The sequence below is a fragment of the Bombina bombina genome, chromosome 5 (assembly GCF_027579735.1).
Source record: "Bombina bombina isolate aBomBom1 chromosome 5, aBomBom1.pri, whole genome shotgun sequence".
Taxonomy (NCBI): Eukaryota; Metazoa; Chordata; class Amphibia; order Anura; family Bombinatoridae; genus Bombina; species Bombina bombina.
The window spans coordinates 674,267,195-674,288,707 of record NC_069503.1 but is presented as its reverse complement, the minus strand read 5'-3'; the positions used below and the strand labels follow the sequence as shown (position 1 = coordinate 674,288,707).

The window sequence follows — 21,513 nt, the reverse complement described above, 5'->3', positions numbered from 1 at the left end:
AGTTGTGTTTTTGTTGTGCATTATTCTGTATACGTAATATAACAGAGTAGTGTGTATTTCTCGCGATATCGAGTGTTAGATGAAAAATCCATGATTAGTTCATTTGGCATTTATCTCTATGGGAGAATCTTTAACGCGCCCGTAATTACGCTTATTAAATAAACGCGGTAGTCGTGTTACCGCAACGCGTTACAAAGTTGTAATGTAATACCTACATTATAAAAGATACGCAATGGAAATAACGTACAAGTAATTAGCGAGCAGGCATAACGCAAAACTCATAATCTGGCTGTCTGTTCTTAAAATGGGCAAGGTACTTTTAATTATTTCACATATAGTGTTATGCTACTCACTGTATGTGGTAATAAAGAATGGCTTACCACTGAATTATTTGTTGCTTTCTCTCTTTTTTCTGACTAGCAAATCCTTTCTTTCTATATTGTCAACCTACCTCTTTGCTCGCATAAGAGAAATTTTATGATACTCTCTTGACAAAATCTCAATGTTGTATCTTCAGCATAATTATCAAACGCCTAGATTTAGAGTTTGGTGTTAGCCGTCAAAAGCAGCGTTAAGGGGTCCTAACGCTGCTTTTGGCCGCCTGCTGGTATTTAGAGTCAGGCATGAAAGGGTCTAGCGCTCACTTTCAAGCCGCGACTTTTCCATACCGCAGATCCCCTTACGCCAATTGCGTATCCTATCTTTTCAATGAGATCTTCCTAACGCTGGTATTTAGAGTCTTGGCTGAAGTGAGCGGTAGAGCCTCTACCGACAAGACTCCTACCGCCAAAAAAAGTCAGTAGTTAAGAGCTTTATGGGCTAACGCCGGTTTATAAAGCTCTTAACTACAGTGCTCTAAAGTACACTAACACCCATAAACTACCTATGTACCCCTAAACCGAGGTCCCCCCACATCGCTGCCACTATAATAAATATTTTTAACCCCTAATCTGCCGACCACATATCGCCGCCACCTACATTATCCCTATGAACCCCTAATCTGCTGCCCCTAACATCGCCGACACCTACATAATATTTATTAACCCCTAATCTGCCCCCCCCAACGTCGCCGCTACCTTACCTACACTTATTAACCCCTAATCTGCCGACCAGACCTCGCCGCTACTATAATAAATGTATTAACCCCTAAACCGCCGCACTCCCGCCTCGCAAACCCTATAATAAATAGTATTAACCCCTAATCTGCCCTCCCTAACATCGCCGCCACCTAACTTCAAGTATTAACCCCTAATCTGCTGACCGGACCTCGCCACTACTCTAATAAATGTATTAACCCCTAAAGCTAAGTATAACCCTAACCCTAACACCCCCCTAAGTTAAATATAATTTTAATCTAACTAAATAAATTAAATCGCATTAACTAAAGTATTCCTATTTAAAACTAAATACTTACCTGTAAAATAAACCCTAATATAGCTACAATATAACGAATAATTATATTGTAGCTATTTTAGGATTTATATTTATTTTACAGGCAACTTTGTATTTATTTTAACTAGGTTCAATAGCTATTAAATAGTTATTAACTATTTAATAGCTACCTAGTTAAAATAATTACAAAATTACCTGTAAAATAAATCCTAACCTAAGTTACAATTAAACCTAACACTACACTATCAATAAATTAATTAAATAAATTACCTACAATTACATACAATTAAATAAACTAAACTAAATTACAAAAAAAAAAACACTAAATTAACAAAATAAAAAAAGATTACAAGAATATTAGGCTAATTACACCTACTCTAAGCCCCCTAATAAAATAAAAAAGCCCCCCAAAATAATAAAGGTCCCTACCCTATTCTAAATTAAAAAGTAACCAGCTCTTTTACCAGCCCTTAAAAGGGCTTTTTGCAGGGCATGCCCCTAAGTAATCAGCTCTTTTGCCTGTAAAAAAAAAACAACCCCCCAACATTAAAACCCACCACCCACATACCCCTACTCTAACCCAAACCCCCCTTAAATAAACCTAACACTACCCCCCTGAAGATCTCCCTACCTTGAGTCGTCTTCACCCAGCTGGGCCGAAGTCTTCATCTGATGGGGCAGAAGAGGACATCCAGACCGGCAGAAGTCTTCATCCTATCCAGGCAGAAGAGGACATCCGGACCGGCAGACATCTTCATCCAAGCGGCATCTTCTATCTTCATCCATCCGGAGCGGAGTGGAGCCATCTTCTTCCAGCCAACGCGGATCCATCCTCTTCAACCGACGCCTACTCGCCGAATGAAGGTTCCTTTAAATGACGTCATCCAAGATGGCGTCCCTCGAATTCCGATTGGCTGATAGGATTCTATCAGCCAATCGGAATTAAGGTAGGAAAAATCTGATTGGCTGATTAAATCAGCCAATCAGATTCAAGTTCAGTCCGATTGGCTGATCCAATCAGCCAATCAGATTGAGCTTGCATTCTATTGGCTGATCGGAACAGCCAATAGAATGCGAGCTCAATCTGATTGGCTGATTGGATCAGCAAATCGGACTGAACTTGAATCTGATTGGCTGATTTAATCAGCCAATCAGATTTTTCCTACCTTAATTCCGATTGGCTGATAGAATCCTATCAGCCAATCGGAATTCGAGGGACACCATCTTGGATGACGTCATTTAAAGGAACCTTCATTCAGCGAGTAGGCGTCGGTTGAACAGGATGGATCCGCGTCGGCTGGAAGAAGATGGCTCCGCTCTGCTCCGGATGGATGAAGATAGAAGATGCCGCTTGGATGAAGATGTCTGCTGGTCCGGATGTCCTCTTCTGCCTGGATAGGATGAAGACTTCTGCCGGTCTGGATGTCCTCTTCTGCCCCATTGGATGAAGACTTCGGCCCGGCTGGGTGAAGACGACTCAAGGTAGGGAGATCTTCAGGGGGGTAGTGTTAGGTTTATTTAAGGGGGGTTTGGGTTAGAGTAGGGGTATGTGGGTGGTGGGTTTTAATGTTGGGGGGGTTGTATTTTTTTTTACAGGCAAAAGAGCTGATTACTCAGGGGCATGCCCCGCAAAAAGCCCTTTTAAGGGCTGGTAAAAGAGCTGGTTACTTTTTAATTTAGAATAGGGTAGGGTCCTTTATTATTTTGGGGGGCTTTTTTATTTTATTAGGGGGCTTAGAGTAGGTGTAATTAGCCTAATATTCTTGTAATCTTTTTTTATTTTTTGTAATTTAGTGGGGTTTTTTTTTGTAATTTAGTTTAAGTTTATTTAATTGTATGTAATTGTAGGTAATTTATTTAATTAATTTATTGATAGTGTAGTGTTAGGTTTAATTGTAACTTAGGTTAGGATTTATTTTACAGGAAATGTTGTAATTATTTTAACTAGGTAGCTATTAAATAGTTAATAACTATTTAAAAGCTATTGTACCTAGTTAAAATAAATACAAAGTTGCCTGTAAAATAAATATAAATCCTAAAATAGCTACAATATAATTATTTGTTATATTGTAGCTATATTAGGCTTTATTTTACAGGTAAGTATTTAGTTTTAAATAGGAATACTTTAGTTAATAAGATTTAATTTATTTAGTTAGATTAAAATTATATTTAACTTAGGGGGGTGTTAGGGTTAGACTTAGTTTTAGGGGTTAATACATTTATTAGAGTTGCGGCGAGGTCCGGTCGGCAGATTAGGGGTTAATACTTGAAGTTAGGTGGCGGGCAGCGACGTTGGGGGGGCAGATTAGGGGTTAATACTATTTATTATAGGGTTTGCGAGGCGGGAATGCGGCGGTTTAGGGGTTAATAACTTTATTAGAGTAGCGGCGAGGTCCGGTCGGCAGATTAGGGGTTAATAAGTGTAGGTAAGGTAGCGGCGACGCTGGGGGGGGGGCAGATTAGGGGTGTCTGCGATGTTAGGGGCAGCAGGTTAGGGGTACATAGGTATAATGTAGGTGGCGGCGGTGTCCGGAGCGGCAGATTAGGGGTTAATAGTATAATGCAGGTGTCAGCGATAGCGGGGGCGGAAGATTAGGGGTTAATAAGTGTAAGGTTAGGGTTGTTTAGACTCGGGGTTCATGTTAGGGTGTTAGGTGCAGGCTTAGAAACTGTTTCCCCATAGGAAACAATGGGGCTGCGTTGGGAGCTTAACGCTGCTTTTTTGCAGGTTTTTTTTTCAGCCCAAACTGCCCCATTGTTTCCTATGGGGGAATCGTGCATGAGCACGTTTTGCCAGCTTACCGCTACTGTAAGCAACGCTGGTATTGAGGGTTGAAGTGGCGGTAAATTCGGCTCAACGCACCCTTTTTTGAGCCTAACGCAGCCCCTCAGACAACTCTAAATACCAGTGTTGTTTGGAAGCAGCGGTAGGAATAAAAGCTGCGTTAGCTACGCGGGTCTTTACAGACAAAACTCTAAATCTAGCCGATAATCTCTTGAAGAAGTACGGTTCATTTTGACTCTCATAAATTGTCCCTTAGGAATTGCTCTTATTATATGTCCATGGTGGAAACAAGCCCTAATTTGGCTAAAATATTGCGTATCAATAGTGATGCACTTCAAAGCCTGACATTTTTAATTAAACCTGTAGTATTTATGCAAACATTTGCCATGGATAAAGGTCTGATTTTAAGATACCATATGGTGTTATAAGAGACTTTAGTAATAGCTATAGCCCAAATGATAGAATGTGATGGCTTGAGATTTGGCAGGGAGATAAAAGAAAAAAAATATATAAAAGGGTGACTACTTTGTCTTTTTTTACCAAGTGAGTGCATCCAAGCAGGATTTCTTCAAAATGAAGAAACAATATTTTTTTATGGGCATTAAAAATATATTGAAAAATGATATTTCTCCCATCTGAAGGACTTCTGCCATGGAAAAGTTAAATTTATATCAGATATTTTGAATTGTATATGTTAGACTACTAATGGCATTAAAATCAGGCTTGTTTGACTATATGGCTACAAAAATCAAATTCATAACATTAAGTCCAATTTAAAGGTATATTTTATTGAAGAGTAAAAATAGGTAGGCACATAAGAGCTCAGGAGTGTGCATGTAACAAAGTTATAAATAATGTTGCAAAACACTGCTGCCATGGAGTACTGAAGACACGTGCACACTCCTGAGCTCTTATGAGCCTACATAGTTTTACTCTTCAATAAAAGATACCAAGAGAACGAAGCAAATATGATAGAAGTAAATTGGAAAGTTGTTTAAAATTTTACACTATCAGAATCATGAAAGTTTAATTTTGTCTTTACTGTCCCTTTAACCCCTTAACGACCAAGGAAATACAGGGTACATCCTACAAAAAACGGTTGTTAATGACCAAGGACCTACCCTGTACATCCTCAGGGGTTTTTAAGTGCTGGAAGTGGAAAAAAATGTTACAATGTAACTATCGCTAATTTTGAAAACAAAAAATGGTTTGGAAATAGCAAAGTGCTACTTGTACTTATTGTACATGTACTTATTGCTCTATAACTTGTAAACATGTAAACATTCGATATTTCTAAACTCAGGACAAAATGTAGAAACTATTTAGCGTTGGTGTTTTTTGGTGGTTGTAGATGTGTAACAGATTTTGGGGGTCAAAGTTAGAAAAAGTGTGTTTTTTTCTATTTTTTCCATCATATTTCTTTATAGTAAATTATATAATATGATGAAAATAATGGTATCTTTAGAAAGTCCATTTAATGGTGAAAAAACAGTATATAATATATGTGTGGGTACAGTAAATAAGTAAGAGGAAAATTACAGCTAAACACAAACACTGCAGAAAATTTAAAAATGGTCTGGTCAGTAAGGGGTTAAATTTGTGGTTGCAGGATCGTTCGTGCACCACAAAGCCTCAAAAGCTGTAAATGCAGCTTAATAAAACTTTCCCATGCTCTGAATAATATGAAGCAATTGTCTCATAACTTTATATATATTTATAAGAAATAATATGTATTTGGTTCAAGTTTTCGAAACTATAGTCACGTGGCAAAAATCTCTGAACATTTACAGGTAGATTTTGAAATATGCAAATAAATACCTTTAGTATGTCTGCAAATGTTTAGTGGCAAAAATGGATTCTTGTTTTATTATTATTATTAGTTTTTGTGAGTCTCCAGACAAGACCATATATTCATGTTACTAATTTGTAAACATTTTAAACTCAACTAAAATAAACAAAATAATTTGAGAGCCCTAATTATATTTAAAAATTGAAACAGGATGTGTATCTAGAAGACATGCAGAAAAAAAGTTTCTGATTAATCATTATTCACCTTAAAGGGATAGTCCACTTGATTATTTTTTTATTGTTTAAAAGATAGATAATACCTTTACTGCTATAACCTCTAACACTTTAAACCTCTGCCTTTTTCGAAGCCCCTGCAGGCTGCCTCTTATCTCAGTGCATTTTATTTGCTTTTTACAGCCAGACAGTGCTAGTTCATGTCTGCCATATAGATAACATTGTGCTCACCCCTGTGAGTTTTGCAGGAATCAGCACTAATTGGCTAAAATGCAAGTTTGTAAAAAGTACTGACATAAGGTGCAGTCTGCAGAGGCATAGATACAGGTAATCATAAAGGTAAAAAGTATATTAATATAACTGTGTTGATTATGCAAAACTGGAGAATGGGTAATACATGGGTTATCTATTTTTTTAAACAATAAAACTTTTCATGTAGACTGTCCCTTTAAATAAAATTAAAGGAACAGTAAACATCATGGAGTCCATTTATCATGTAGCGGACAAGATTGGGAACCTGTCCAATCCCAGCTGTGGTTAAAGGCCTGTGATGAGTTCAGGATGATTAAAGGGACATGAGTGTAATGTTTGGTTAGCAGGCTCTCATGAGTTTAACTACAAGTTAGCAGGCTCTCATAAAGTATAACGTATGGTTAGTAGGCTCTCATGAGTTTAACTTATGGTTAGAAGGCTCTCATGAGTATAATATGGTTAGCAGGCTCTCATGAGTATAACTTATGGTTAGCAGGCTCTCATGAGTATAACTTATGGTTAGCAGGCTCTCATGAGTATACCATGGTTAGCAGGCTCTCATGAGTATAACTTATGGTTAGCAGGCTCTCATGAGTATAACTTATGGTTAGCAGGCTCGCATGAGTATAACTTATGGTTAGCAGGCTCTCATGAGTGAAACTTACAGTTAGCAGGCTCTCATGAGTTTTACTCAGGCTCTTATAAGTATAATGTACTGTTAGCAGGCTCTCATGAGTGTAACCTATTGTTAGCAGGCATTAATGAGTTTAACGTATGGTTAGCAGGCTCTCATGAGTTTAACATATGGTTAGCAGGCTATCATTAATTTAACATATGGTTAGTAACTTATAGTTAGCAGGCTCTCATGAGTATAACTTACAGTTAGCAGGCTCTCATCTCATGAGTATAACTTATGGTTAGCCGGCTCTAATGAGTTTAACTTACAGTTAGCCCGCTCTCATGAGTTTAACTCATGCACTCATGAGTGTAACTTATGGTTAGCAGGCTCTCATGAGTTTATCTTACAGTTAGCAGGCTCTCATGAGTATAACTTATGGTTAGCAGGCTCTCATGAGTGAAACTTACAGTTAGCAGGCTCTCATAAGTTTAACTCAGGCTCTTATAAGTATAATGTACTGTTAGCAGGCTCTCATGAGTGTAACCTATTGTTAGCATACTTTAATGAGTTTAACGTATGGTTAGCAGGCTCTCATGAGTTTAACGTATGGTTAGCAGGCTCTCATGAGTTTAACATATGGTTAGCAGGCTCTTATGAGTGTAACTTATAGTTAGCAGGCTCTCATGAGTATAACTTATGGTTAGCCGGCTCTAATGAGTTTAACTTACATTTAGCCGGCTCTCATGAGTGTAACATATGGTTTGACGGCTTAATACTGTAATTATAATATCCTTGCTTGCACAGTTAATTGTTGCACAGCTATTAAGTGCAATAGATTCTGTCTGCTTAAGCCCCTTCTATAGCGGGGGGCTAGATTAATGTTTAACTGACTTTTTTCACTAACATAGCACAACATCTGATCTCAGAATATAACACACTTTTACAAGCTATTGGCAATAAACAGTTATCATAGAGAGCGGTTAAAAAATGAGTATGAACTCTCTGAAGCCAGACCCCTTAGAGAGTTCATACTCTCATTTTTTAAACCACTTACTCTCTATGATAACTGCTCTAATATGTGTAACTTATGGTTAGAAGGCTCTCATGAGTTTACCTTATGGTAAGCAGGCTCTAATGAGTTTAACGTATGGTTAGCAGGCTCTCATAAGTATAACTTATGGTTAGTAGGCTCTCATGAGTGTAACTTACAGTTAGAATGCTCTCATGATTATAACTTATGGTTAGCAGGCTCTCATGATTATAACTTATGGTTAGTAGGCTCTCATGATTATAACTTATGGTTAGCATGCTCTTATGAGTTTAACTTATGGTTAGTAGGCTCTCATGATTATAACTTATGGTTAGTAGGCTCTCATGAGTGTAATTTACGGTTAGCAGGCTCTCATGAGTGTAACTTTCGGTTAACAGGCTCTCATGAATGTAACTTATGGTTAGCAGGCTTTCATGAGTATAACTTACGGTTAGCAGGCTCTCATGAGTTTAACGTATGGTTAGCAGGCTCTCATGAGTATAACTTATGGTTAGCCATCTCTAATGAGTTTAACTTACAGTTAGCAGCTCTCATGAGTATAACTTATGGTTAGCAGGCTCTCATGAGTATAACTTATTGTTAGCATGCTCTCATGAGTATAACATTGTTAGCAGGCTCTCATGAGTTTAACTTATGGTTAGCATGCTCTCATGAGTTGGCAGGCTCTAATGAGTTTAACAAGGTTAGCAGGCTCCCATGAGTTTAACTTACAGTTAGCAGGCTCTCATGAGTATAACTTATGGTTAGCCGGCTCTAATGAGTTTAACTTACAGTTAGCCGGCTCTCATAAGTTTAACTCATGCTCTCATGAGTGTAACTTGTGGTTAGCAGGCTCTCATGAGTTAATCTCATGGTTAGCAGGCTCTAATGAGTTTAATGTATGGTTAGCAGGCTATCATGAGTATAACTTATGGTTAGTAGGCTCTCCTGAGTATAACTTATGGTTAGTAGCCTCTCATGAGTATAACTTATGGTTAGTAGGCTCACATGAGTGTAACTTATGGTTAACATGCTCTCATGAGTATAACTTACGGTTAGCAGGCTCTCATGAGTTTAACATATGGTTTGCAGGCTATCATGAGTTTAACTTACGGTAAGCTGGATCTAATGAGTTTAACTTATGGTTAGCATGCTTTCATGAGTATAACTTATGGTTAGCAGGCTCTCATGAGTTTAACATATGGTTTGCAGGCTCTCATGAGTTTAACTTACGGTTAGCAGGCTCTCATGAGTTTAACTTATGGTTAGCATGCTTTCATGAGTATAACTTACGGTTAGCAGGCTCTCATGAGTTTAACGTATGGTTAGCAGGCTCTCATGAGTATAACTTATTGTTAGTAGGCTCTCATGAGTGTAACTTATAGTTAGCATGCTCTCATGATTATAACTTATGGTTAGCAGGCCCTCATGATTATAACTTATGGTTAGTAGGCTCTCATGAGTATAACTTATGGTTAGCATGCTCTCATGAGTATAACTTATGGTTAGCATGCTCTCATGAGTATAAACTATGGTTAGCATGCTCCCATGAGTATAACCTATGGTTAGCAGGCTCTCATGAGTATAACTTATGATTAGCAGGATCTCATGAGTATAACTTTTGGCTAGCAGGCTCTCATGAGTATAACTTATGGTTAGCAGGCTCTCATGAGTATAATTTATGGTTAGTAGGCTCTGATGAGTTTAACATATGGTTTGCAGGCTCTCATGAGTTTAACTTACGGTAAGCTGTCTCTAATGAGTTAAACTTATGGTTAGTAGGCTCTCATGAGTGTAACTTATGGTTAGCATGCTCTCATGATTATAACTTATGGTTAGCGGGCTCTCATGATTATAACTTATGTTTAGTAGGCTCTCATGAGTGTAACTTATGGTTAGCATGCTCTCATGATTATAACTTATGGTTAGCAGGCTCTCATGATTATAACTTATGGTTAGCAGGCTCTCATGATTATAACTTATGGTTAGCAGGCTCTCATGATTATAACTTATGGCTAGCAGGCTCTCATGATTATAACTTATGGTTAGTAGGCTCTCATGAGTGTAACTTATGGTTAGCATGCTTTCATGAGTATAACTTACAGTTAGCAGACTCTCATGAGTTTAACTTATGGTTAGCATGCTTTCATGAGTATAACTTACGGTTAGCAGGCTCTCATGAGTTTAACGTATGGTTAGCAGGCTCTCATGAGTATAACTTATTGTTAGTAGGCTCTCATGAGTGTAACTTATAGTTAGCATGATCTCATGATTATAACTTATGGTTATCAAGCTCTCATGAGTATAACTTAAGGTTAGTAGGCTCTCATGAGTATAACTTATGGTTGGCATGCTCTCATGAGTATAAACTATGGTTAGCATGCTCCCATGAGTATAACCTATGGTTAGCATGCTCTCATGAGTATAACTTATGGTTAGCAGGATCTGATGAGTATAACTTTTGGCTAGCAGGCTCTCATGAGTATAACTTATGGTTAGCAGGCTCTCATGAGTATAACTTATGGTTAGCAGGCTCTCATGAGTTTAACATATGGTTTGCAGGCTCTCATGATTTTAACTTACGGTTAGCAGGCTCTCATGAGTTTAACTTATGGTAAGCTGGCTCTAATGAGTTTAACTTATGGTTAGCATGCTTTCATGAGTATAACTTATGGTTAGCAGGCTCTCATGAGTTTAACATATGGTTTGCAGGCTCTCATGAGTTTAACTTACGGTTAGCAGGCTCTCATGAATTTAACTTATGGTTAGCATGCTTTCATGAGTATAACTTACGGTTAGCAGGCTCTCATGAGTTTAACGTATGGTTAGCAGGCTCTCATGAGTATAACTTATTGTTAGTAGGCTCTCATGAGTGTAACTTATAGTTAGCATGCTCTCATGATTATAACTTATGGTTAGCAGGCCCTCATGAATATAACTTATGGTTAGTAGGCTCTCATGAGTATAACTTATGGTTAGCATGCTCTCATGAGTATAAACTATGGTTAGCATGCTCCCATGAGTATAACCTATGGTTAGCATGCTTTCATGAGTATAACTTATGATTAGCCGGATCTCATGAGTTTAACTTTTGGCTAGCAGGCTCTCATGAGTATAACTTATGGTTAGCAGGCTCTCATGAGTATAATTTATGGTTAGTAGGCTCTGATGAGTTTAACATATGGTTTGCAGGCTCTCATGAGTTTAACTTACGGTAAGCTGGCTCTAATGAGTTAAACTTATGGTTAGTAGGCTCTCATGAGTGTGACTTATGGTTAGCATGCTCTCATGATTATAACTTATGGTTAGCGGGCTCTCATGATTATAACTTATGTTTAGTAGGCTCTCATGAGTGCAACTTATGGTTAGCATGCTCTCATGATTATAACTTATGGTTAGCAGGCTCTCATGATTATATCTTATGGTTAGCAGGCTCTCATGATTATAACTTATGGTTAGCAGGCTCTCATGATTATAACTTATGGTTAGTAGGCTCTCATGAGTGTAACTTATGGTTAGCATGCTTTCATGAGTATAACTTACGGTTAGCAGGCTCTCATGAGTTTAACTTATGGTTAGCATGCTTTCATTAGTATAACTTACGGTTAGCAGGCTCTCATGAGTTTAACGTATGGTTAGCAGGCTCTCATGAGTATAACTTATTGTTAGTAGGCTCTCATGAGTGTAACTTATAGTTAGCATGCTCTCATGATTATAAGTTATGGTTAGCAGGCTCTCATGATTATAACTTATGGTTAGTAGGCTCTCATGAATATAACTTATGGTTAGCATGCTCTCATGAGTATAAACTATGGTTAGCATGCTCCCATGAGTATAACCTATGGTTAGCATGCTCTCATGAGTATAACTTATGGTTAGCAGGATCTCATGAGTATAACTTTTGGCTAGCAGGCTCTCATGAGTATAACTTATGGTTAGCAGGCTCTCATGAGTATAATTTATGGTTAGTAGGCTCTGATGAGTTTAACTTATGGTTAGCATGCTCTCAAGAATATAATTTATGGTTGGCAGGCTCTAATGATTTTAAAATGGTTAGCAGGCTCCCATGAGTTTAACTTACAGTTAGCAGGCTCTCAAGAGTATAATTTATGGTTAGCCAGCTCTAATGAGTTTAACTTACAGTTAGCATGTTCTTATGAGTTTAACTTATGGTTAGAAAGCTCTCATGAGTTTAACTTATGGTTAGAAGGCTCTCATGAGTATAACTTATGGTTAGCCAGCTCGAATAAGTATAACTTACAGTTAGCATGCTCTTATGAGTTTAACTTATGGTTAGAAGACTCTCATGAGTTTAACTTATGGTTAGCAGGCTCTCATGATTTTAACGTATAGGTTAGCAGGCTCTCATTAGTTTAACGTACTGTTAGCAGGCTCTCATGTGTAAACCTTCACCGCTAGAGCACCCGAAGTTTGGTAAATGAAGCCCTTTGTATATACAATATTTTTTTTTTGCTATTATGTAATAAATTAACATACTAGGTGAATGTGACCTTAACTCAGCGGCTCCGGCCACCCATGGCACATCGGTCTCCTTCACTGAGGTGCCGCTTGCACATCTAAACCAATAGCCGTGTGTGTCAACTGACAGGTTTCTGTATGCATGCACAGCTATTGGCTTAGAGGTGCAAGCAGCACCTAATTGGTAGAAGACCGATGTGCTATGGGTGGCTGGAGCGGCTGTGTTTAGCTATGTGCATCGGAACAGAATGTGTGAGTTTAGCACCCTTTTCTAACTATATGATCACTGAACCTCCACTTTATTTTTAGTGATGGTAAATACTAGGGTTTGTAATACGTTTGGATTTACCATCACTTTAATGACAAATATGTGGCAGAGTTAGGCTTTTGAAGCCTGCCATGTGCACTATTCCTCAAAAATTGAAAACAACATTTTCAGCATTAAATTGCAGCCAAAGACTGCAAAAAAATAAAATAATGAAAGTGTATTGTAACATTGTTTTACTATGCATAATTAAACATTTTATATTACAATCTCAATGTGTTTAATGTCCCTTTAAACTATATATTTATTCTAATGCACCTAATCTTTGTATTTTATGGCATTGATGTTAAAATATTGGCAATAAAGCTATATTCCAGAGCACAGTAAAACTGTCACTGATACGGTTAGCTTTAATTAAAAGCATTTTTGCTATACGAATCTATAACAAAAAAATTTCTGTTAAAAATTAAATACACTGAAGTGCCTTTTAATTTTGAATAAAACATCCCTTTAAAAGAAATGTTCGCTGCATCTCTGATGGAGCCCCTGTTTCTGATGCTGACAATCTGACATGCTTTACAGTATTAATGAAGAAAACTTTAGTGCAAAAAACTCAGCTACAGAAACAGCAGTAAGGACTGAGTAGACCAACACACAGACTAAACAACTTCCTTTTTTTCCATCCATTTTCCCTCCCCCACATGTTTTAACTGCAGTTTCTGAACCACAGGAGCTTGCTTGCATGTAATAATGCTGTCTTGTCAAAATGTCAACATTAAAAAAGATATTCATCAGTGATTTGTTGTTATGCTGCCCACATCCTGGAGTCCATGTCAGTGGCATTCAAACTGCTCATAGTTAACCCCCAAAAGTATTTGATCTCAGGATCAGGACTTTTGTATAATGCTCTGATGGATATTTTATTTGCTCAAGAATTGTGAATATCTGAACTGTATGAATTAATATCTAAATGTGTCAAACCTTCTAGTGTAATAAATTAAAATGCTCTATTTAGTTATGTCATATTTTTAAAGGAATCCATTTTTATTATTGCACTGTTTTACCCCCATAGCTCTAGAGCAGCAATGCAATACTGAAATTTAGCTGAACACAGCAAAGGATGCCAAAAGAACAACATAAATTTGATATTGCAAGTAAACTGAAAAGTCTCTGAACCGTGAAAGTTTACTTTTTACTTTAATGTCCCTTTAAAGATAAGCATCTGGTGTGCCACACCAGATAAGGATACGGTAGGTGAGCCAATCAAAAGCAAGTATATGTATGCTCCATTAGAATTTTGCTGGAGCATAATTTTGAATAATGTGTCCTCTGTATGTGTTAAACACATAATAGTAGAAGAATTTTAGATACAAATAAAATTCTCAAACAGAACAGAGCACTTGAAGAGACATGAAACCCAATGTTTTTTTTCATGATTTAGACAATGCATATATATTAAAAACGTTCTTGCAAAACTGCTGCCATACATTGCTCCAGACAGTGCATGCTCCTGAGCCTACCTACCTACTTTTTAACAAAATATAACAAGATAAAGAGGTAAATTTAATAACAGAACTTGGAAACGTTTAAGAAAAAAGTACACTTGTATTTCATGTCCCTTTAATTGTTTTTTTTTTTTTAAATTAGAATATCCCTTTAAATACATTGTAACATTTGTTATTTTGGTAGAATTGTTTTACTTTGTATCTGTATCCACACATTGGGATATTTTAATCCTCTAAAAGCTTGAAAAAAAGCACCAAAACCATGAAAATGAGGGAATGACAAGAAAGGCATAAAAATGCAATTAATCAAGGTGTGTGAGATAAATAAAGGTCATAGTAAGAATGGAACAAGTAGGCAAGAGGTTAATAACCGAAGCAAATCTGAATACTTTACAAATTGAGGCATTGGGACTGATAAAGTTTAGATTCCCCTCCTTGCAATTCTACTTAGAATCTGATTTTGCCTTCTGATAACCTATTGCTGACGTTGTAATAGAATGAATATGATAAGCTTGCAATATGGTAGTATCTTATACAAATAAGCGTACCAAAGGGTTAATAGCGAGTATCCTTCTTCTACAGGGTGTGGTGCCAGTGCTTATTGCTTTAAATCACTCCCATATGTTGTGTTATGCTTTGTAAAAATATGTTCTTCTGCTCCATGTCAGAGCTGTGGAAAGGAGGGGAAAGGGGCTGATATTAATAAAAACAAAAAAAAGGCTCAGCCCCCTCCAGTCAGCAAGGAGCTGAGTGGTACAGGGGTTATTATATGAAGCCTGAGCCGCCTTCTCTAGCTCAAGTTTAGTAAAAGGAGAAGCAACACTCCCCTTTCCTTTTAGCGTGAGAAAAAGGGAGCAGCCCAGCCACAAACAAGAACAGCAAGCAGTTAGCTGTCTGTCAGAGTAAGGAGTCTCCTACTGTACTGTGAGGGATACAGCAGGGCATCACAAACCCAGGTGAGCAGGTCTGTGTCTCCAGTGCAGACTGACGGTCAGATATCCTTCCTTATTGGGGTTGTGGCTTTGTGTGTGGATCATAAAATATTTTATAGCGCCAGTTGTTACTGCTGCTCATCGCCTGGGAGAGCTGGGATGAAGCGGAGGCTGTTTACTGCAAGGAGTAGACCATATTCTAACGTGTGGTATTGCAGGTCCTGTGTGGTGGCTGATCAGTAACGAGCTTGGTTTCCTTTCTGATATGTTGTGATCACTTTGCTGTCAGTGTGTCTTGATGTGCAGACTCATCAGAGCATGCTCCATTACCCATGTGTTATACAGCTGTACCCTAGGGAAGCATTGGGGTTATCATAACATACTACCTCTGAATGATCTTGTGATTTGCTGGGATCCAGCTTACCATTATAATAACTAAACAAACCCATGCTATCTGGTAAACATCTACCAATGCTATGCATCTGACCAATGCAGTTGTTATATATTGTTTAAAACAGTACTATTCAATACAAACCATTATACATAAGTATGCAGTAGCATACACTCTACTAATATATAAATGCACAAAATGCCTAAACAGAATACATTTTGCAGAAAAAAATATGGGAAATGGAAAGGTTTGCCACATTTGCTCACTTTTTATAGCTTGAGCAAATAATATGTAATCACCAAGTAGGGTGGTCAGTTTATAAGATGTAGAAGGGGCCATGAGTGAATGATCATTTACTTTTTTGAGTGAAAGAAGCGAATGAGGAAGGTGTTAAGATTGGGTTTGCTGTCTGCTTGTGATTCACTGCAGGCAGAACAAAGCGCTGTTGCTGCTCTGCTTCCTGCTTGTCGCCTCCTGCCTGCAAAACACTGAACACTACCAGCTGATATCATCATGCAGACACTGGAAAGCAAAACCCATTGACAGATCCAGGTAACCTAAGCTATAAATCACAAGAGAATCCGTACTGGACCGCCCAGACCTTCTCTCTCTCTCTCTCTCTCTCTTTTTCTTATGTATAGAATAGCTTTAGGTCATATTTAATTGTATGTCTAACATCTCTTTGCTTGAGATAAGGAAGCTCTTTCAAGCCTTTTCAACTGTAACCGTTTAATTTGTTCAGTAGAGAACAATGAAGATATGTAAATGCATTCATATGTTGTGGTGTTGCACAGTGCATGTCTGGGTGAGATGAAAGCTTTTCCTGAAAAAAAAACACAAAAGGAAGGAAGGTTTGTGTGATCTCATGCTTTATGAATTCAGGATTTGGCTGGCATTATGGAACAAGGCAATTTTGTATCCATCTGATTGTAATTTATTACTTACTTTAAACATGAATTATTTTAGCCAACGAGAAGACTGTGTATCTAAATATACATTAGTTTATAGTTTGATGGCTGTAGGATTCCTCATTTTTAGATTTCAATTTTTAGACTTCTTGAAATCTGAATCTTTGTATGCAATCAGATTTTGGCTCTAGATGCACAAAAAAATTGGCAAATGCTCTTTAAAAAGTGTTCCCCCCCCTCTTTATAAAACAGAGATGAGACTTGGACTAACAGTGCAGTCACTGATGCATATTAAAATGCTATTAATTATTCCATTGTTGGAAGGGGTTGTTCTATGTCTGTTTATGACTTCATGTGGAATTTAATGTAGGAAGAAATAATTGTTTTTTATTTTTTTATTTATTTGTTTCCAATTGTCATGTTTGCAAACAATACAGTATTATTTGTTGATACTAATTTGCCATCTGGGAATTCTAGCATTCACCATACTATGGAATGCTTCTGTATACATAACTCTTCATACTTTACATCACTTTAGCGTTATTATTATTATTATTATTTTTGTTGTTTAAAATAGATGATAGTGCATTTTTATACAAGAATCTATGTCCAGCAGATACACATTTTCTGGTACTAAATGCAGTATGTATTTGATTTACAAGACTGCTTAATTGCCAAAGGGATTATTTAACTGCAGCTGGCATGAGGAATAAGAAAGTCAAAATGTACAATAGCTTTTGCTAGGTCAGCTACAGTTATGTTCTTATTCCAAGCAATCATTTCCTATGTTTTACATTATTTTACTTAATACAAAATCGTTTATAGTGCAGGATAATTTTCATTAAGTGATAAGCTATAGTTTATAGATCTACAGATCATAAAATACTATTTTTGTGACTTATGGATAGCTGCTATTCACAAATGACTATAGATCACTTTTGTAAATTTTATATTGATTTTTAAAAAGAATTGTATATGGTCTTGAACAGGCTTGCTTTTAGATCATGTGTGTCCAACCTAAGGCCTGGGGGCCACAGCGTGGCACAGTTTGTTAAACCCCCCCCCCCAAAAACATGGATCTCCACTAACCAATCTCATACTTTTTTTTTCTAGATCACTGAATTTGCAACACAAAGGGAACTTGTTTTCCTTGCAACTAGTTTACTCCTGCATGGATATATTGCACACATTTCTCAATCAGATTTTAGCTGTATGTCTGTAGTACTTGTTGTTTGTGTATAAATAAGGTATTTATTTGCTTTGTTTCCTGGTCCCAAAGGTGGAAGTACAACCCAGTGTGACCTGGATGACCACTGCTATCAATTTGTATTTCTAAATATTCTTTTTGTTTTCCCTACTAAAGATGTGCTATTTAACTTTATCCAATAATTACTATAATTATTCCAAACTATTGGTAGATTTTATATTTGTAGTGTCTCTGTGCGTGTGTGTCTCTGTGCGTGTGTGTGTCTCTGTGCGTGTGTGTGTCTCTGTGCGTGTGTGTGTCTCTGTGCGTGTGTGTGTCTCTGTGCGTGTGTGTGTCTCTGTGCGTGTGTGTGTCTCTGTGCGTGTGTGTGTCTCTGTGCGTGTGTGTCTCTGTGCGTGTGTGTGTCTCTGTGCGTGTGTGTGTCTCTGTGCGTGTGTGTCTCTGTGCGTGTGTGTCTCTGTGCGTGTCTCTGTGTGCGCGTGTGTGTCTCTGTGCGTGTGTCTCTGTGCGTGTCTCTGTGTGCGCGTGTGTGTCTCTGTGTGCGTGTGTGTCTCTGTGTGCGTGTGTGTCTCTGTGTGCGTGTGTGTCTCTGTGTGTGTGTGTGTCTCTGTGTGTGTGTCTCTCTGTGTGTGTGTCTCTGTGTGCGCGTGTGTGTCTCTGTGTGTGTGTGTGTCTCTCTGTGTGTGTGTCTCTCTGTGTGTGTGTCTCTGTGTGCGCGTGTGTGTCTCTGTGCGCGTGTCTCTGTGCGCGTGTGTGTCTCTGTGTGCGTCTCTGTCTGTCTCTGTTTCAGTACTTTTATAATTATTTTATCAACAAAGCTCTTTATAAAATCCAGTGCTATATATAATGCTGAAAGGTAATTTTTTATTTGATTTCTTGAACTTCTTTACAAACTGTTTTTCCATCTTTGTTAAATTCATTTTATAATGTTACTTTATAACATGTAAGGGAGTTTGTGAAACATTTTTAAAGCAGATTTTGTAAAATTAGAAAAAGGGGTGTGAAAGCTTGTCAAATGAGGAGCCACATTGGATTATTTTATTTCCGTCCAAACACAAATATAAACTTCTCTCTAATCATTATTCAAATGAGCAGTTCATTAATAAGTCAAGTGCTGGATGGAAATCTACATTTTAATGATAGACAGAAACAATGTCTTTATAATTATTTATTATTTTTATTATTATTCTTTATTTATAAACCGCGCCAACAGATTCCGCAGCGCTGCCCATAGGTACAAGGATAAAAGTACAACGGAGAAACAATACGAAACAACATTTTACAGACAAATACAGGGGGAATTGAGGGCCATAAGTGAAAAATAAAAATGCTCTAAGATGCCCTGTTTTATGATTGCACTATTAGGCTATGCATAAAGTTATACTAATTAAAGTAATCCAATGTGCTCACGAGTGTGCATGTGTCATTAGTCATCAAACACTGCTGCCATACACAGACATGTGCACGCTCCTATCTAGTTTTACACTTCAACAAAGGAAACTAGAAAAACAAAGCAAATTTGATAATAGAAGTTAAAGGGACATGTAAACCAAAATCTTTTTCATGATTTAGACAGAGAATACAATTTTAAAAAGTTTCCAATTTATTCCTGTTATCAAATTTGCTTTGTTCTTATGTTAGTTTTTGTTGAAGAGATATCTAGATAGGAAGCGTGCACGTCTGGAGCACTGCATGACAGAAAACAGTGCTGCCTATCTAGTGCTCTTGCTAATGCATAATATTTTTGCAAAACTGCTGCCATATAGTGCTGCAGACGTGCACACTCCTGAGCTTACATTCCTGCTTTACAGCAAAGGATAACAAGGAAAATTAAGAGAATGGGATAATAAAAGTAAATTGGAAAGTTTGTATGTTTTATTTGAAACATGAAAGAAAAATATTAGGTTTTATGTCCCTTTTTAGTAAAGCGGATGCAATTTTAAAGGGACAGTCTACACCGGAATATTTGTTTTAAAAGATAGAAAATCCCTTTATTACCCATTCCCTAGTTTTGCATAACCAACACAGTTATAATAATAATACACTTTTTTTTTTTTTCTCTGTGATTACCTTGTATCTTAGCCTCTGCAAACTGCCCCTTATTTCAGTTCTTTTGACAGACTTGCTTTTTAGCCAATCAGTGCGGGCTCCTAGGAACTCCACCTGCGTGAGCACTGTGTAATCGATATGAAACACATGAACTAACACCCTCTAGTGGTGAAAAACTGTCAAAATGTCCTGGGCTAAAAGGCGGCCTGCAAGGGCTTAGAAATTGGCATATGAACCTCCTATATTTAGCTTTCAACAAAGAATACCAAGAAAACGAAGCAAAATTGGTGATAAAAGTAAATTGGAAAGTTGTTTAAAATTACATGCCCTATCTGAATCATGAAAGTTTTTTTCTTTTTTTTTTTTTTGGACTTGACTGTCCCGTTAAAGGACCAGTCAACAAATTAGATTTGCATAATCAACAAATGCAAGATAACAAGACAATGCAATAGCACTTAGTCTGAACTTCAAATGAGTAGTAGATTTTTTTTATAATGAATTTCAAAGTTCCACTCCCCTTGTACCATGTGATAGCAATCAGCCAATCACAAATGCATATACGTATAGTCTGTGAATTCTTGCACATGCTCAGTAGGATCTGGTGACTCAAAAATTGTAAATATAAAAGACTGTGCACATTTTTTATAATGGAAGTAAATTGGAAAGTTGTTTACAATTACATGCTGTATCTGAATCATGAAAATTTAATTTAACCTGAGTGTCCCTTTAAAATAGCTGGGATAATTGTTGGGTTTGGGAGGGATCAGGGGGTGGGATGTGTCAGGTGGGAGGCTGATCTCTACACTAAAGCTAAAATTAACACTTCAAGCTACCTAATTAACCCCGTCACTGCTGGGCATAATACAAGTGTGGTGCGCAGTGGCATTTAGCGGCCTTCTAATTACCAAAAAGTAATACCAAAGCCATAAATTTCTGCTATTTCTGAACAAAGGGGATCCCAGAGAAGCATTTACAACCATTTGTGCCATAATTGCACAAGTTGTTTGTAAATAATTTCAGTGAGAAACCTAAATATTATGAAAAAGTGAACGATTTTCTTTATTTGATCGCATTTGGCGGTGAAATGGTAGCATGAAATATACCAAAATGGGCCTAGATCAATACTTTTGGTTGTCTACTAATATATATATATATATATATATATATATATATATATACACATGTCAAGGGATATTCAGGGATTCCTGACAGATATCAGTGCTCCAATGTAACTAGCGCTAATTTTGAAAAATAAAAATGGTTTGGAAATAGCAAAGTGCTACTTGTACTTATTGCCCTATAACTTGCAAAGAACATGTAAACATTGAGTATTTCTAAACTCAGGACAAAATTTAGAAACTATTCAGCATGGGTGTTTTTTGGTGGTTGTAGATGTGTAACAGATTTTGGGGGTCAAAGTTAGAAAAAGTGTTTTTATTTTTTTCATCATATTTTATAAAAAGAAATTATAGTAAATTATAAGATATGATGAAAATAATGGTATCTTTAGAAAGTCCATTTAATGGTGGAAAAAAACGGTATATAATATGTGTGGGTACAGTAAATGAGTAAGAGGAAAATTACAGCTTAACAAAATAGCCTTGGTCCCAAACGGTCAGAAAATGGAAACAAGTGCTGTGGTCCTTAAGGTTTTAAGAGACTTGTAAGTTTACTTAT

The 21,513-nt window shown here is 37.2% G+C and overlaps 1 protein-coding gene across 3 annotated transcripts in view; it reads left to right on the top strand.

The window, feature by feature from the left end:
* Positions 1–15,120: 15,120 nt before the first annotated feature.
* RNF152 (ring finger protein 152) overlaps positions 15,121–21,513 on the top strand; it is a 50,435-nt gene continuing 44,042 nt past the window's right edge. Inside the window, exon 1 of one of the 3 annotated variants that reach the window (XM_053714620.1) lies at positions 15,121–15,313. The gene's annotated coding sequence lies outside the window, so the exon portion shown is untranslated. Of the gene's footprint in view, positions 15,314–15,352; positions 16,225–21,513 lie in introns of those variants that run through there. The other 2 variants (XM_053714619.1, XM_053714621.1) reach the window with 2 other exon arrangements.